General features: G+C 38.0%; 1 protein-coding gene across 3 annotated transcripts in view; it reads right to left on the reverse strand.

Moving 5' to 3' along the window:
* ALKAL1 (ALK and LTK ligand 1) overlaps positions 1 to 7,685 on the reverse strand; it is a 43,572-nt gene extending 35,887 nt beyond the window's left edge. For 2 of the 3 annotated variants that reach the window (XR_014952902.1, XM_085572108.1), the window contains exon 1: positions 28 to 7,685. The gene's annotated coding sequence lies outside the window, so the exon portion shown is untranslated. The remainder of the gene's footprint in view (positions 1 to 27) is intronic. The other variant, XM_021555737.3, reaches the window with a different exon arrangement.
* Positions 7,686 to 16,629: the final 8,944 nt, after the last annotated feature.

Consider the following 16,629-nt stretch of genomic DNA (forward strand, 5'->3'; position numbering starts at 1 on the left):
CCGGAGAGCCGGCTGGCGGCCGCTTACCTTCAGGCAGAGGCGAGTCCGGCTGGGTGCGTGCGGGCTGGGGAGCGAGGTCCTGTGCCGCCGTGGCAGAGCCCGTGTCCCCGCGGAGGCTCCGCCGGGCGCGGAGTGGGGCGCTCGGTGCTGCGCCCGGAGATGGGGGATGCGCCCTTCAGGGCCATGCGCTTCTCTTATATAGTCCACACCGGCGTACTCATTTGAGTACTATCGACTTTAGGTGGGTGGCAGTCGATGGAGACACCTTTGGTAATCACTCTTGGGCTCAGAGAGGGTCTTTTCTGACAAACTTCCTCCTCCCCGTTTGTCCCCCGGTGGATGGCAACTGAAAGCTGCGTTTGAAGTGACTCTGATCTATTTGTGAAATTAGATTTCCCTGAAGATTGGGGAACGCTTACTAATAAAGCTGCCGGCTCAAGAGATTAAAATGTGCTTTAACTTAGCGGGATTCCCTTGGGAGTACAACAAGGAAACTATTTAATTCCCCTCTTTTTTATTGAACTAAGAAGCCATGAGTAAAGTCTGAAGTGTGTATAAATTTGGTTCTGTTTTGATGTCAAGGAAAGTGGTAGTCTGTCTTTGGCAGGTGAATTCACAAACTATGAACCCTGTAAAAGTTTGCTTCTTCAAAACAGTTTTTTTAATTTTTGATAATGACAGTTAATGAAAAACACAAAAAAAGGTAGTGACCTAATGAAACCGTTAAACCCGCAGCTTAAAAACCTTGCCTCCTAAAGCTCTAAATACATCAGCCAAAAACTAGCAATTAAAATCTCAACTTTCAGAGAGCAATTGTTTGCAGGTTGTCTTGACAAAATGAAAAGCAATAAACATTTTTCAAATCATACCAGACAATATTTTCTGTTGGTATTTTTGTTGCAAATATAACTCTTTGTCATAAGTTGCCACTTAGATATTTACTTAATAAGAGTGGGACAAAAAAGAAAAAAAGATTTGAGATGTCCTATAAGATGTGAAAATGGGGAGTTTAGATTTGAAGGAGATTTAAACTATTCTGAATCTGTCTGGCGCACAACATTTCCCTACAAACTTTGTCTATTTTCCCAAACTCCTTCATTCATACCCTTCTCTGGGTGTCTCAGGCAGCACACACTTTTGGCTGTATCTCACAGGGACTATAATTGCTGGTGATGGGAACCAGCTTCTTCCCTACATCATCCTCTGCTTGGGCCGTCCTCACTCACCTTTGGGGGTGTGATCCCACAAAGATCAGAGATCAAACCATATATTTAACTAATAAAGGCTTACAAAGGGTTTTATCACACTGATTTTTTTTTTAGAGGTCGGTGTACTGCACAAGATACACTGATCTGACCTGTGGATTCTCAGGATAACTGAAGCAAGGTGCCATTCTTTCTTGCTAGGTTATTTCCTGCTTTTGCATCTTTATTGGGTGCATATAAGGAGTTTACTTTTGTCAGTCGGAGGGTTAAGTTCAGTGAAGACAGAAAGGAGAGCACTAATCCACTGAGAAATAAAGCATCATATTAATTAACCAGCTGCAAAATAACTACAATTTTTTCTCTCCATTTGCTCATTTGTTTGTATTATTTTTTTCTTCTTTTCTTTTGCCCTCAGAGACATCACAGAATGGAACTGAATTTTTCTATGGAACCTACCAAGTATTGGCTTGACTGGAGCTCCTCTGCCCCAACTTCATTACTAGAAGATTTACATCTAGCCCTAGAAGCAGGTCACAATGGAAGTAAATCCATGCAGCACTGTTAAGACAGAATAATTTTGCTGCTCATAAAAACCCCGAAGTCTTTATTGGATGTCTGTTTGAAGCAGATGGCAGAATGCTCATAAAGATTAAAAGCAGTATTGCAAAAGGCAAGCAAATAGTCCCTCTTTTCTCACCCACATCCCCAGAAAAGATCTAGGGAGTCTGCAGACTAGCATGGCTGGCTATGTAATCTTGATGGACAACATCCTGGGGCTGCCAGCTTGGAAATTTCTAACCTTTTCAGCAAAGATTCTCAAATATGTCACCCCCACGCAGCGGGTTCCTAAGATAAAAAGGCTGCTACAAGTACTAAGGACATTAAATTTTGTTCTTTAATGTAAATGTTGATTATTTAGAGTTTTGAAGCTTTGTATTGGAACCCAGCTAGGCCCTTTACCGTTATGAGCCACCCAATTTTACCCTTTTCCTTTAGGTCTGCTGTAACTTGTTTCTCTCCTTTGGAAGAGCTGTATCCTTTCCTTGGATGGACATTATACCCACCCAGAGTGCAATGAACTGTATTACAATTAGTTTTAAGTTAGACAAAATAAGCAGGTAGGTTACTTAATTTATTCTCCTTTTTTATGTTATCTTTTGCTATTTTCAAAAGAATAATCAAGAAGTCAAGAAAACAAGAAAATGTGCATCCCTGCTGAGCAGCTTGAGAGGCAGATCTATCAGCCCTTTAAGTTACTGCAAAGATTTTCATTCACTTCTGTAGGAGTTGGGACAAGCCTTAAAATGAAAAGAACCAATTAGAACCATAGCACATCTTAATCACAAGTTTTAAGTAGCTTTTTTAGATTCTTTCTATGTTCAAGAACCTTAAAGTCTTGTGTAAAAACAAAACAAAAAGATTTCTTTTCTATTATTGTGCAAAGCCTTGTCTCCTTTTAAGTTGTTTTGATATTTGAATTCATCAGAGAGCAGTTGAAAGAAGGAAGACCAGACTGCATCCAGAGGATGATGTTTTACTAATCCTAGGCAATTCTGGCAGGATGAAACCCCATTCTCATTGTCTCTTTTGTTAGTAGCTCTAGCGTTTCTCTTCATCATTATATGGAGAAAGAATCTCAGCATGAGATTTACATCAAAGAGACTATCTTAATGCTTCACTCAGTATCTTATTTAGAACAGAAAACCTGTTAGTAGTGAGCCTAAATAAGTCTGGCTATTTGCTTTCTGTAGCTAACAGACTTAAACAGGTACAACACATTATTTTTCCCACTACATGTTCTTTTTATTTTCTGCTGTGCCTTAGCCACAAGTATGTCTGTTTGAAGTTAAAAGCAAACTAGTTATGTTGAATATCATAGGGCTGCCAGAGACTCAGAGAGATGATCTAGTGCTTTCCCTCACTGAAGGCAGAGACAACTGTATCTATGTCATCAGGGCTCAGCAAAAAACTTTTAATTTCTCCCATTAAGCTCAACACTTCATCACAAATCCATTAAATGATAAATTGGTAAATGTGGGTTTAGAAGTGACATTTTACCTAGGGATTTACACTGAAATATAAAAATTATCTAAATGTATTCCCAAAGCACACACTCAAATAAAAGACAGGCTAAAGTGATTTAAAATTTAGGCGTCTTGCTGTCTCTACGTAAATCTGTCAGCCAAAGACTTCCATGGCCACTCATCTAAATCAAGAAGAAAAACAGAGAAAACCTATTTCTGTTGAAGTTCATGGGAATTTTCCTGTTGACTTTGTTGAGCAGGGATTTAATGCAGAGTTGTTACTAAAGGAGAGGTGAAGAAGTGAGAAATCACCTCAAAAATATGAATGTATTAACCAAGGCAGTAAACTGTAGATGGCTGTTGTAATTTCTGATAAGTAACAGACGATAACAGCTGTTTTCAGATCACAGCATTTCCTTAAAGTCAGAGTTTTTACACAGCCATATACATATGTGCCTGTTGAGGCTCAGTGCAGAGGACTTGATCAAATGGCCTTTTGAATACTTTTTGCAGTCCTTTGTTTCTATGAAACTATAGGGTTTTCTGTGAGTGGCTTTTAAGGCACAGGTCATGCTAATGAACTGTCTGATGGGAAGACCATACAGCTAAAGAAGCAAAACAGTGTCACTAAAAGAAATGTGAGAATCAGTGTGCTGTATTTATATCTTCAATGAAAACTTAGTACATCTCATAACTTGATATTATTTTTGAACATTTTTGGTAGAAGTAGCACAGCAGAGAATTGTGACATGTTCTTAATTGAATTTTAGATAGTGTCTTCCAGTGGTTATTCTGTACAATAAAGATTTAAGATTTTTTTTTTATGATGATCATATAAAGATTATCATCTTTCTCATTAAAGAATAAGTTTTATTATTGCAAACATATTGAAAGCATTTTTAGCTACAAAGCTGAAATTATATTTACTGACCTTATTGTTAAGAAATTCTAAAATGAAGTCACCTTTAAGGTTTGGAGGGTATTTTGCACCTTCAATTACAATATAATGAATCATTTTTTTCAGGCCCTTTGTCTTCCTTGTGCTCTGGAAGGCCAAGCTGGAAACAAAGTTTCTGACATAGAGACTTCAAATAATAACCTGAAAACTAACCTACAAGTTATTTAGCAAGAAGCAAAGAGGATCTAAGAAGAACACTTAGGAGACAAGTTTTCTAGGACTATGAAATAAGTTCTATATTACTTTATTTTTCCTGAAACAGTTTCAGTAGTGAAGGTTTTGTTACTGCACTAACTGACTGTCTGCAGCTGGAACTGTTCAGCTGAAGGTGGCACATGGGATAAACTACAAAATCTGAGCCTATAGATGTTATTTCACAAGATTCTGATGCAAATAGTTTTTCTCTTAGCCTAACTGATATTGAGAACTTAATAGCAAGAAATGAACATGACTTGCCTTTTAAATTGTTCCCTGGACAAAATCTTCTACAAGATTTTCAAAGAAGAAAAATAAAAATATTTTAAAACTTGGAAAGATTTTTCCAGGACCTGAGAGCTGTGTGCTGAGGACAGCTGGTCTCAAGGGCTGAGAAATAATATGTCTGGTTAAAGGGCCCTTTGAGTTGCTTGCAGTTCTTCACAAATGCTGGAACATGGAAAGTATGAAGGCAATTACTTGTTATTACCATTACTCTGAAGATTGACAGTTTAGCTTATTTTTAGAAAATATCCAATAGTGGCTTGGTTTGTTTTCACCTTTTGGTTTTGGCTATAACTACATTTAATAAGGACAAACAGATGCTCCACTACAAGAATCCTGCTGCAGGCACCTGCTGTTATCTGACCTCAGAACACCAAAAATAGATACCAAATTGTCCCACTGGTTTAAGTCTTTTTCTTTTGAATCCAGATCCTCAGCTCTGTCAGATGCACTGCAAAAGACAAAAGTTCTTTTTCTGAGGTAATGACAGCTTATTACACCTGTCATTATAGCAGCTAAAAGCATTTATTTGGAGATGCAGCAGGTTTAAATTAAATCTCTTGCCTGACAGAGAAAACATCTTCACCATTATGCCCCTTGTGACAGCAAATTCATGACAACAACTTCCTGACAGCACCAAAAAGCTGACTGGTGACCAGAAAAACTGTGCAGGTGACATGGCTTCTTTGAAGGGATCCATCTGACCAACATGAGGACCGCTATCCAAACTTTTCATGTCAACAACACCCGAGATTGACATTTTCAGGGCTTGGCAACAAAGGCAGTGTCAAGAATTTACATTCAAATAATGGAGTCACTGATTCAGAAAAAAGATGTGTAATTTCATCTTGCAGTGAGAGCCTTCATCACGGGAACCTGAACCTATGGTTTTTTGGGTGTGGAAAAATTCAAGGGCAACCTTCAACATAAACAATCACTCCAGGTGTGCTGCAGCAGAGTGGTCTGAGTTTAGAGCTCACTGACTTCCACTGCTGAAGTAATCAATTTTTTAAAAAGAATAAGAAAATTTGGATGTAAGTGTTGTGTCAATGATGAAAGAGAAGGCTTGAAAAGTTTTAGAAAAAATGAACTGTACGAATCACCCCAAATGAAAAAGTCTTCCAGCGTAGGTTCATTTTACTTCCAAAGCAGAAGTTAAGACATTTGATGCCATTCCCTACACTAAAGATATTTTCTGATTATTTATTACATTAAGGATAGATTTCCACAGTGGTCTCCTGGATTCCTTGCTGATTTTTTGCCTGATTTCTCATCAGAATGGCAAACTTTCCAGACCTGCTGCATATTGATGGTTTTAATGGAAAAGATTTCTAAGAAGCATTTGTCTTTGTGCCACTTGACAGTTTAAACAAGAACTTTTAAAGTTAACATGGTCTGAATTCAGTGGATTAACTGGTTCTCAGAGGAGCCTTACACTAAAAATGTTAGTGGGTAATGTTTATTTGAATAAAACGTACATCAGTGTTGATTTGGTAAGACATCTGCAGCAGGAATTGATTTTTAGACTGGAAAGAGATAAAGAAAATTGATCTCAGTTTTTCAGGCCAATATGGGCATTGAGACTGAAGTGACACAATCAATCAGAACACAGCCACATGCAGAGAGAGAAGCTCTCTAAGGGTGGATTCCTGCCTGAAAAAGAGTTGGCCAAGCAATGCTGCTGATGTCCAGAAAGAATCTCAAATAATACGGTTTCTTACTGGTGAGACTGCTGATCAGATTTTGTACTTTTAATCATCAATTCAGACCTCAGGAAGAATAACAAAATCTGAAGAAAAATAAGGAATATGATTTTAAGTTTGGAAAAGAAATACTTTAATTAAAAGACTCGAGTTTATTAGAAAGAACTTAGAGCCTGGTCTAAAAATACCTACTCAGAAAACAAAAATTTGATGCTAGGAATCTCTTTAATGTAGGAACATGAATTTGTAAAAGACCACCTGGGTCATTTGGTCCACATACCTGAAGCTCTAAGAGTGCAATAACGACCTACTTCAGACAGAGCATAAAACATGCCCTCCACATGCCCCTATAGACTTCAGATGACACAGTATTATTAAATAGTCTAGAGCAAATTTAAAATGCCTGTGACAGGCCAGAAGTCTATAATGTCTGAAGGCACTCCAGGAAAAATATCCAGAACAATGCCAGAGCCTTAGGGCCTTGAAGGATTTTTAGAATAAAACAACCTGAGGAAGCAGATCATCCCCCTTGCTATGAATGTCAGAATTCTTCTGCCTACCTGACCTAGAGGAAAAATGTCATTATGACTCCAGCCCTGGTGACTGACTTAAAGCTGAACCTGTGATTATGATACACAGCCAAGCAGCTGAGAATTTTATAAATTACTAATGGATCTTTTTGACATATTGTCTCCAGCTGCAAAAAATCTCCAGTGACTCAAAGGGAAGGGAAAAATACCAATCTGTTCCTCCTCTCTGCCTCCTGAGGCAGAGAAGGCATCTAAGGGACACCTAAGGAATAGTTCCTATTTCACCAGGTGCCAACATGGGATTAAAGCTGTAGGTGAACAGTGTTCCTGTAAATTCTAAATTCACTTGGATATAGTCATTGTAATTTTTTGGAGACTACTTCTAGGTATGGAACTCTTCTGGTAGTCGGGGCAGTGGGACCAATGGCTTTATTTTCTCCCTCCCCCTTCCTACCCCCCAGATTTCTTATTAATCTAAATAATGGTTCAAATTAATAATTGATCATAGATTTTCTTTATTCCTTAAGATGTCCATCCTTTGATAAAAGTTATCTTGTAAAAACTCTACCATTGGCAGAGAAAAATCACCTTATGAAAAGTTATGTAAAGTGTCTTTAGATCATATAAATAAAAGAAATAAACTGTTTTCTGAAATAAATGTTTATTCTGAAAATAAAATGTTTATTCTGAAATAAACTAATAATTGTTAGCATCACATTTGAAATGCTTTTAAGGACCTTGCCATATCCCTGATCCCAACTAAAGCTTTTGATAGTCATAAGAGGAACTAATAAATTACACATTATGTAATTACATATGGGGTTTTTTTCCTGATAAGATACAAAAGAACAAGCATTTAATTTTGCTTCCTTTCTACTGTGTTGCAAGACTGGACTGTTGAAGAGTTCTTCAGCTCCAAAATCATATGAAAAAAATAAAATAACTAGTTCTTCCTAACTCTCTTCAGTTTGGACTTTTATGTCCTCTTTTCTATTGCCCTTCCTGGCATGCTACTCCTAAATCTTAAAACATCATTTAACCTGTTCCTTCAACTGCTTCAGTTTCTCCTTGGTATACATTTTTTGATCCTGCCTTCCTCTTTTCAGCCATCCATCCCCCACACTATTTTTTTTTTTATTTTCATTTAAAATGACATATGACATTACAGCTGAAATATCAAATGTGTTCACTCATGCAAGTTTTTTACAGGTGCCTCATATTTCTAACAAACAAAAAGCCATTTACTAAGTTCTTTGTTACCAAGGAAAGAAAGAAGAAACCATACTAAACACATCAAAAATCTCTGCAAAACATTAAATTTTGCCCTGATCTATGACAACTTAATAAAGAAGCTCAGGAACACTTTTAATGCTTTTTAATTATTTCATATTAATAATAATTTGAATTGTGGTGGTGGCTGTGTATTTTTTTCTGTGGAGTTCTTTTTCCAAATTGACTTGGACATTTTTAAAAGAATAAAGATTGACTGACAGAAAGTCAAGCTGTGTTAATTACACGGTGTATTGTTGGAGACTATTTTCAGCCTAGTTGAAACTAATATTAAAACTGGAAGTTGTGCTGAGGTTGTACATTCCTTATTCTGAATTACTGCATCTTTTGATATAAACCCTGGCAGTGACACCCTATGGGAGTGAAGCTGTGCCTACCTAATAGCTTCCACTGGATCTCTTTCTGTTCACCACTGAAGGGCCTCCACAATTCAAGCAATACTCTTGATACCAGTGTCATCTCTCTATCATAATGGGACCACTTCTGATATAGAAAGAACCAAAAGGAGCAGAAAATAAAGGAAAAGCCGAAGTATCTATTGATCCTTTCCCATCATGGACAGGATTAATATGAAGCACACCATGACCACAGAGTCACAGAATAACCTGAGTTAGAAAAAATAGAAGCTGAAATGGCTCAAGTAACCATTTTGAGATTAAATTAGTTTCTAATGGCTGGTTCCCCCACCAGGCCCACTGTATAGCTCACAATTCCTCTTGGAAAGAATATGAAGAAGCAGATACCATGGAGATGTCAGTGAATTGCTGGTAGCAAAGGAGAGCAGGAGTGCCTCTTTCAGAAGCTTTACTGTCTTATAATGTTCATACATTTGTGGTCCAGATGAGACTGTGGTGCCCTCTGCCCATCTCAACAATGTTTCAGTGCATAGGACATTTCAACCATTTTGAAAAATGTATAACAGTTAAAGATAGTCTCAAATTTTTCTAAATATAAAAGACCAAGTCAGAGCAATTCATTGGTGCATGGAGAGCAAAAGGAAATAAAGACTTCTGTGAGGGATGTCGTGTTCTTCTGTTCTCCTTCCCAGGTCAAGATAGAATTGCCTTAGCAGGAGATGGTCCCAGGACTGTATTCACTACTGCTCCATCTCTACTGTCTCATCTCCTTCCACAATTCTCATTTCATTATCATTGCAAGAATTTGAAAATGCTGCTGAGCAAACTGCACTGGCCTCCTCACATGCAGCCTACTCACCTGGTAGGCAGCACCAAGACATGCAAAACCCAACAGAAAGCTAGGCAAAGACTATATTTCCAAAGCCCTTTCTTTCTTACACTTCTAAATTTAAAAAGCCCTATTAAATAAATTTTTATCTGCCAGCTGTGATGTTTAGACAATTTATAAAACACCGTGAAAAATGTGTTACTGAAGCTAGTGGATCTAAGATAAGCAGATCTCCTTGGACCAGACAAAGACCCTTAGCTGGTTGAGGAGAAAGAGTAAGATTAGGGATAGCCTGCCACACTGCCTGCCTGCAACATATGGACCTTTACTAAATCTGATTTCAGTAAGTTTAACTTATTTGGATGTAAGCCCTGATAAATATTTGAAGAGAACTTTAGAGTAAAAACAAATAAACAAACCAACCTTTTTTTTGCTTTGTATGACAAAGTATCAGCTCTGTAAGGCAGAAAAATAAATACTGCAAACAATACTGTAAAAGAAAGGAGAATATGGATGTCTCTGACAAATGGCTCCACTGACAGAGTCTAAGTACTCCCACTTGGTTGTCTGAAACAGCTATCTATCTAAAGTACGTTTTACATGTACTTTAATCCCTAGCCTAATTTTCCTTCAGTAAAGGATTACTGAAACAACAAAATGATGGAAAACTAAACAACGACTTCATCATCCCATTAGGTGCCATTCCCTTCTTCAGTTCTATTCATCTCACCTTTGTCTCTATAATCTCTTTTTATATTATCAGGTTCATTGGTAGAGACCTGTTTTGCTTTCTATGGAAGGCTTCTTTTCTACTATTATTATTAACAATAATAACACTGAATGAGTCAAGGAGAGAATTTAACTAGGGAAGATAACAAGCTAGTGGAGGAGGTAGAACAGAATTTGAAAAAAAATGTTGAGTGAGTGCAGTGAGCAGCAGTGATGCAGGGAGGAGGAAAGATGCAGGGCACAGAAGGGTTAAAAGAGGAGCAAAAGAAAGTCTGAGTCAATGCAGAGTAGGAGGAGGTGATTAAGAAGAAATCAAAAAGTTGAATGTGAAAAGGAAGCAAGACTTTTCTTAGAGTGAAACTAGAAGGGCAGGGAGAAAGAAATGGAAAGACAGAACAGGCTGAATAGGCTGAATGAAGGAAGTTCTGCTCCACACCTTTTTTATAAGTGAATAAACTGAAATAAATTGAGAAGGAATAAAGGAATTGGAATATATGAGGTAGACATGAAGAAAATAATATTGGGCTGTGGTAGGAAAGGAAATTATGAAAAACAAAAATCATATGTTTGACATATGAAGAGGAAGAAGCTGAGGTATTGGTTTAAATATTATATTCACTATATTTTCCTAGAAAATGAAGGTCTTTTCACAAGGGGAGTTAATTAAGAATTGAACATCTGAAAATAGGATTTAAAAACCCAAGCAAACAACTTTTATAAACTGAGGGAGAGGTGTTTACAAGAGAAACATCACTTCAAACATAATAATTTATGGAGAAGGAGCACTGTCAAAATGTCACCAAATACATACCTGAAACAGATACAGACAAATCAGATTCTTTCCATGTTCTCTTCTCAAATATGAATTGTGCAAAATAGATTCTATGTATGTTAGTATGTTAGTCGGACTTTATGTAATTTGCTAGCTGAAAAAAATCCCAAAGCAAAACATTTTCTCTGGCATTATAGAGGAATTTGGTTTGCTTCTGAGGTAAATGAAAGATAATGAAGTTGGCTTTGCTTTTGCATAACCAGGGGTGATGCTCCTTTAGATATCCTCTTCTCATGCTGAGCTTTCATAAATTGGCTCTGGGCATTTCTGAAGCATGACACACTTACGGCTTTATGTCTAAAAGCTGAAGACACTGGCTCATCAGGGTTTCCCCCCAGCTTCTTCCCATTCTCTGAGATCATTCCTAACTTTCTGAAATTCCCTGATTGTCCATATCTTGAAATACCTGAGTGTCTTTTACTATTGTCAGCTTTCAGGACCCCTGTGGCCCTTTTTCAGTTTTTCTTGAGCCCTATTTGAATACAGTTATGGTACATTGGCACATCCTGGAAGTGTGCTGAGCACACATCAAGTCCACATTTGAGAAGAGCACTCCTGCCTGCCACAAAAAACTACTTGTTTTACTGAGGAAAATTTTTGTCCCTGAAGGATTCTGCTCCATGAGAGACTATGAATTAAACAGCACATAGGAATCCTGCAGGAGTCCATAAAAAATTCAACAGAAATAATACAATTTCCTTATACAAGGCTCCAGCCAGCTGGCAGTGGGGTAGAGAGGTTGCCATAATCCTGCACTTGCTCCTTTGTGGGAAGAAAAGGAGCTTGGCAGCTAGCAAATCAAGAGAGACATTAAAAGGATCTCATTCCCATGAAAAGTGCCAGGTTTCTAACTTTTCATCCATATCCAGGACGAAATATACACATGTGTGTACCTAAGTTCATGCATAAGCAAAAAAAAAAAAAAAAAAGCCATATAAATACATATGTCTGCATATGTACACCTATTTAAAAATGCTACTTTTTGTGAGAAAATAAATCCTTATTCCAGTTGACCATAATTAATTTTTGCTGTTGTCTGCCATGAAGTTTCTAAGGAGGCAACTAAAATCCAAAATAAGGTATAATAATTTCAGGGGCCCCAGCTGATTATAAAAAATGTCATGATGTTGTCACTGCATATTATCACAATAAAGTATCATTCAGGGCATGAGGTTAAGTTGATAGAGCAGAGCTTTTTTAGTCCTGCATAAAACAACCATCACTAATAAGAAGGCAAGAGGAAAAAAATTAATTTAATTAAATTTTAAAAGATATATATTTATGTGAAGTAGGGCTTCTGTGTTAGCAATATTTGCTCTTACATTTCTCCTGTTCCTATTTGTAAGAAAAAACATTCCTCGGTTTGGCAACATTGAAACAAAAAATTAAAGCATCAGATGAGAAGATCATAAACTCTTTCTGAGGACTTTCTGACCTTGGTTCTTTAAACCAAAGGGCAAATTAATGGAAATACTAAAAAATAAACAATAACAAAGGCTGAAAATGCTGTGATATGTACATCACTGCTTCAGACAGAGGAGCAAGCTCTCCATTTTGGCAGCTACTGATGGAGGTGGCTAGCAGAGCCATAGAAATATCTTGAGGGTGTTGCTTTCAGCTGGCCAAAAGCACCAAAACAGTGTTTTGAGGAATGCAGTCCCGGCTGGCCGGACCAATCAGTCAGTGGTTTTGTCTAGCCAACATGCAGAGTAGGGGGAAGAGAAGACCAAGGCAGAGACACACAAGTTTGTACTGTGTGGGTGACCCTGTGCCCAGAGAGGTTCTGGAGTCTCCCTCTCTGAAGATACTCAAGAACCATCTGGATACAATCCTGTTCAATGCTCTCTAGGATGGCCGTACTCAAACAGGGAGGTTGGACCAGATGGCCACTGTGGTCACTTCCTACCTGATCCATTCTCTGGTTCTGTGTGATTCTGAGTCTGGAAAGCACAAGTGACTGGCCCAAAGGACAAACAATACAAAGCCACAACTACTGCATTTTAGAAACTACCTTGTATGTAGAACAAGAGGAAATTATAATAAGAAAAAAGTATAAAAGATCCAGGAAACCTCCTCATATGAAGATTTGTTGTCTTGGCTATGGAAATCATTCCTTCCCCTAAGCCTTAAACAAGTACTGAAAAATGTTACATTTTGTTTTCTTTAAAAAAAATAAAATAATTGAATCTTATTTCATAGAATTATAGAATATGCTCTATTTTAAGGCACCCACCAGGATCCTTGAGTCTACTTTGTGGCACTGTGCAGAACACCCCAAGGGTTACACCATGTGCCTGAGAGCATTGTCCAAACACTCCTTGAACTCTGTCAGGCTTGGTTCTGTGACCACTTCTCTGGGAGCCCATTTCAGTATTCAGCCATGCTCTGGGTGAAAAACTTTTTCCTGATAGCCAACCTAAATGTCCCCTGACACAACTTCAGGCCATTCCCTTGGGTCTTCTCACTGGTCATGAGAGTGACGAGATTGTTACCTGTCCCTCCTCTTCCCTTCTCAAGGAAGTTGTATACTGCAATGAGGTATCCTCTTCTCCAGGCTGAGCAAACCAAGTGACTTCAGCCACTCCTAATAAGGTTTCCCCTTCAGACCCCTCACTATGCTCTTAGCCCTTCTTTCAACACTCTCCAATACCTTAATATCTTTCTTATATTGTGGCACCCAGAACTGTTCCCAGCACTCAAGGTGAGGCCATCCCAGTGCAGAGCAGAGCAGGACAATCCCCTCCCTTGCCTGGTTGGCCATGCTGTGCCTGATGCCCCCCAGGACAGGGTTGGCCCTCCTGGCTGCCAGGGCACTGCTGGCTCATTCTCAGCTTGCCACCAAACAGGACCCCCAGGTCCCTTTCTGCAGCTCTGCTCTTCAGCATCTTCCTCCCCAGTCTACACACAGACAGCCAGGGTTGTCCCATACCAGGTGCAGAATCCAGCACATTCCTTGTTGAACTTCATATTGCTGGTGATTTCCCAGGGCTCTGATTTATCTAGGTCTCTCTTGAAGGGCCTCTCTGCCCTTGAAGGAGTTGACGGTTCCTCCCAGTTTGCCATTGACAGCAAATTTATTAGATAATGGCAAATTAAGACTTTCTTTTTAAAGAGAAATAAGTTCAAACCAAAGTTAACAATATAATATTTCTTTTATTGATAGTGAATTATTCTTCTCTTCTGAAATACCCCAATAATTTAATGCAGCAAACCTGTAACATAAATATATCCATTGATGCCAGCATGCTTTGATCCCCTTAATACTGGCAGGCCTCTGTTGCCTCCCACTCTTGATTTTGTTAACAGTAATTTAAGCAGCAGTCCTTTCAAGATAAAAGGATTACAACTACATGAAAACGTTCTCTTACAGAATTCAAACAACCATTCATAAAACTTGTCAGGCAGCTTTATTTGCCTTGTACTTCTGTAGCACAAGACCCTGTAATCCTTGGTCTGTGCTGATTGGTTTCCTCCTGCAAGCTAGTAGTCTTAAATTTTATTTTAATTTATGGTTTAAGTAGACAGTTTTCCTTAGTACTCCAAGCACCTGAAAAACATTCATTTAAAATTAATGAGAAATGAAATTTTAGGCTATTTTAATCACCATTCTGCTTTTATATCAGTTCTCATCTTATTTGGTAAATATGCAGCGATTGTTTAGATGAAAAAATGTCAGCTGAAGTAATTCCAATCTATAATTGGAACACAAATATGGAGGAAATTTGGGGCTTCTGAAAAAATACATCTGTTATTTTTCAAGAGAAACTAACAACCTTTAATGTGTTTAGGAAGGTCTATACAGCATTGACTACAAATTGGAAAAAAATTTCCTTCTTCCAAATTTGTTTTGACTAATTCTCTAATCTATAGTTGCAATGATGTCACTGAAGTATAAATTTACACAAAGTAGAAAAATTTATTTTTGTTTTAGTTTCAACACAACTGCAGTAATGGCTCACTCATGGTAAATTTATATATCTTTCTAATGTAAATAGCTCCAACTTCTAATAAAGTTAGTGAGATTGAGCCATTGAGGATGTGTCTAAAATTAGCTTTTAATTACTTATATGTAAGTATGAAAATCTTTTAAACACTGAACATTCAACATAAAAGTGTTGAAAATCATTACTTAGAGCATTATTACATTATTATTTCTGTACAATTAGTATTCTTAAATATTCAGATATTGAAGACAAATGTTTAACATATTAGTAAGGGGTTTGTCACTTTGTTTTGCCTATGATTAATTTCATAGCTGCTAGTAGGGTCTCTTTCACATGTTTAAATCAGTAGAACTCCCATATAGCAAGGGTCTTCCTTTCTTTGCTCTTAAGATCAGTGTACTAATAATAAACAAAATGTGACAATCAGTGCATTTCTTTTATAAGATCTTATGGTGTTTCTTCTCACAAGATTTATGCCATGAGCAAGGAACTAAATGTGGTGCTCAGTGCCTTATTTGGGACGATCTTATGGTATTTCTTCTCACAAGATTTGTGCCATGAGCATGGATTATTCCCATCAAGCAACCAAGTAATCTCATACTTGGAAATTGCAATTTTTTAATCCCTTGGAGCTGTCCTAGACAGGTGTTTGTTGGAAACGGGAGCACAGTCTCATGGGAATCATACGAATGGAAATTTGTGCTGTAAGAGACAAAAACATCCAACTAAGACAAAGAAAACTAGCATAAGAAGTGCACATTTCACATGGGGTAATACTTCATTAAAAAAAAAAAAAAGAAAAAAAAAACTTTAACAGCAGCATGTTCAATTTCAGGTCAACTGTGTAATTTTTAGCGCATTTTCTCAGTGGGATAGTAATGTTAGTGTATTTGTTGCCAATAGGTGGCAGTGATCACTCAGTTTCTTTTAGGAATAAAAATCCTGTAACAAGTGTCAGGAGATGGGTAGGTATTCAGGCAGATCCTTCTACAAATCCTAAAATTATTACTATTGGGCTTTTAACCAGAACATTTCCCTACTTTCACATGTTCCAATATCAGGTAGTCCTTGGGTTAAGGAAACCTCTTTTGATGCTTCCTTTGAAGTCAGTTTCATGGTCTCATGTCAGGCTGAAGTCTTCCCAGGAGGCACGTGGGCAGGTGTACTTCCTTGCTAGCTCACATCACACGGTTTGTAGGCACATCTTCCCTGCAGTCTTCACTTTCTGGTATCTGACATGTCCCTCTTGCTTAATGGGCAGCTGCCAAGGGTGGCTGTACAGGCAGCAGCCACTCTCTTTGGAAAGTACAGTCAAAAGCAGACTGGATGGACAGGAAGTTTTGGGGTTTGAGAATGGTGAGTTGCCTGAATCGTGTATGTCACTGGTGATGCAAAGGCTCTTCTCATCTAGCATATGAAATAGATTCAAAATTTCTCCTTTCACTCACTTTCTGTAAGCAAAACAGAAATCAGCTGGCATTGCTGTGCCATCAGCCTGAAAGCAAGAGAAGAGAACAGCAAATCCTCACCAAGTCACTGGTGGGTTTTTTTTCTAATCCAGATGGTACCTACTGGGCTTGAGTCCTCTGTAGCTCTCAGCAGTATGGATGTGTTCTCTTGAGTGACTCAGAGCACACAAATATTCACTCCTTCACAAAAATCAGACAGCCTCTTGAATGGTCCAAGTATGCAAATGGTGAAATATGCAACACATGCAAATTTTCTCTCTCAGCATTAGCACAGCTTGCC

Source organism: Lonchura striata, chromosome 2, assembly GCF_050655825.1.
Source record: "Lonchura striata isolate lonStrDom1 chromosome 2, ASM5065582v1, whole genome shotgun sequence".
Lineage (NCBI taxonomy): Eukaryota > Metazoa > Chordata > Aves > Passeriformes > Estrildidae > Lonchura > Lonchura striata.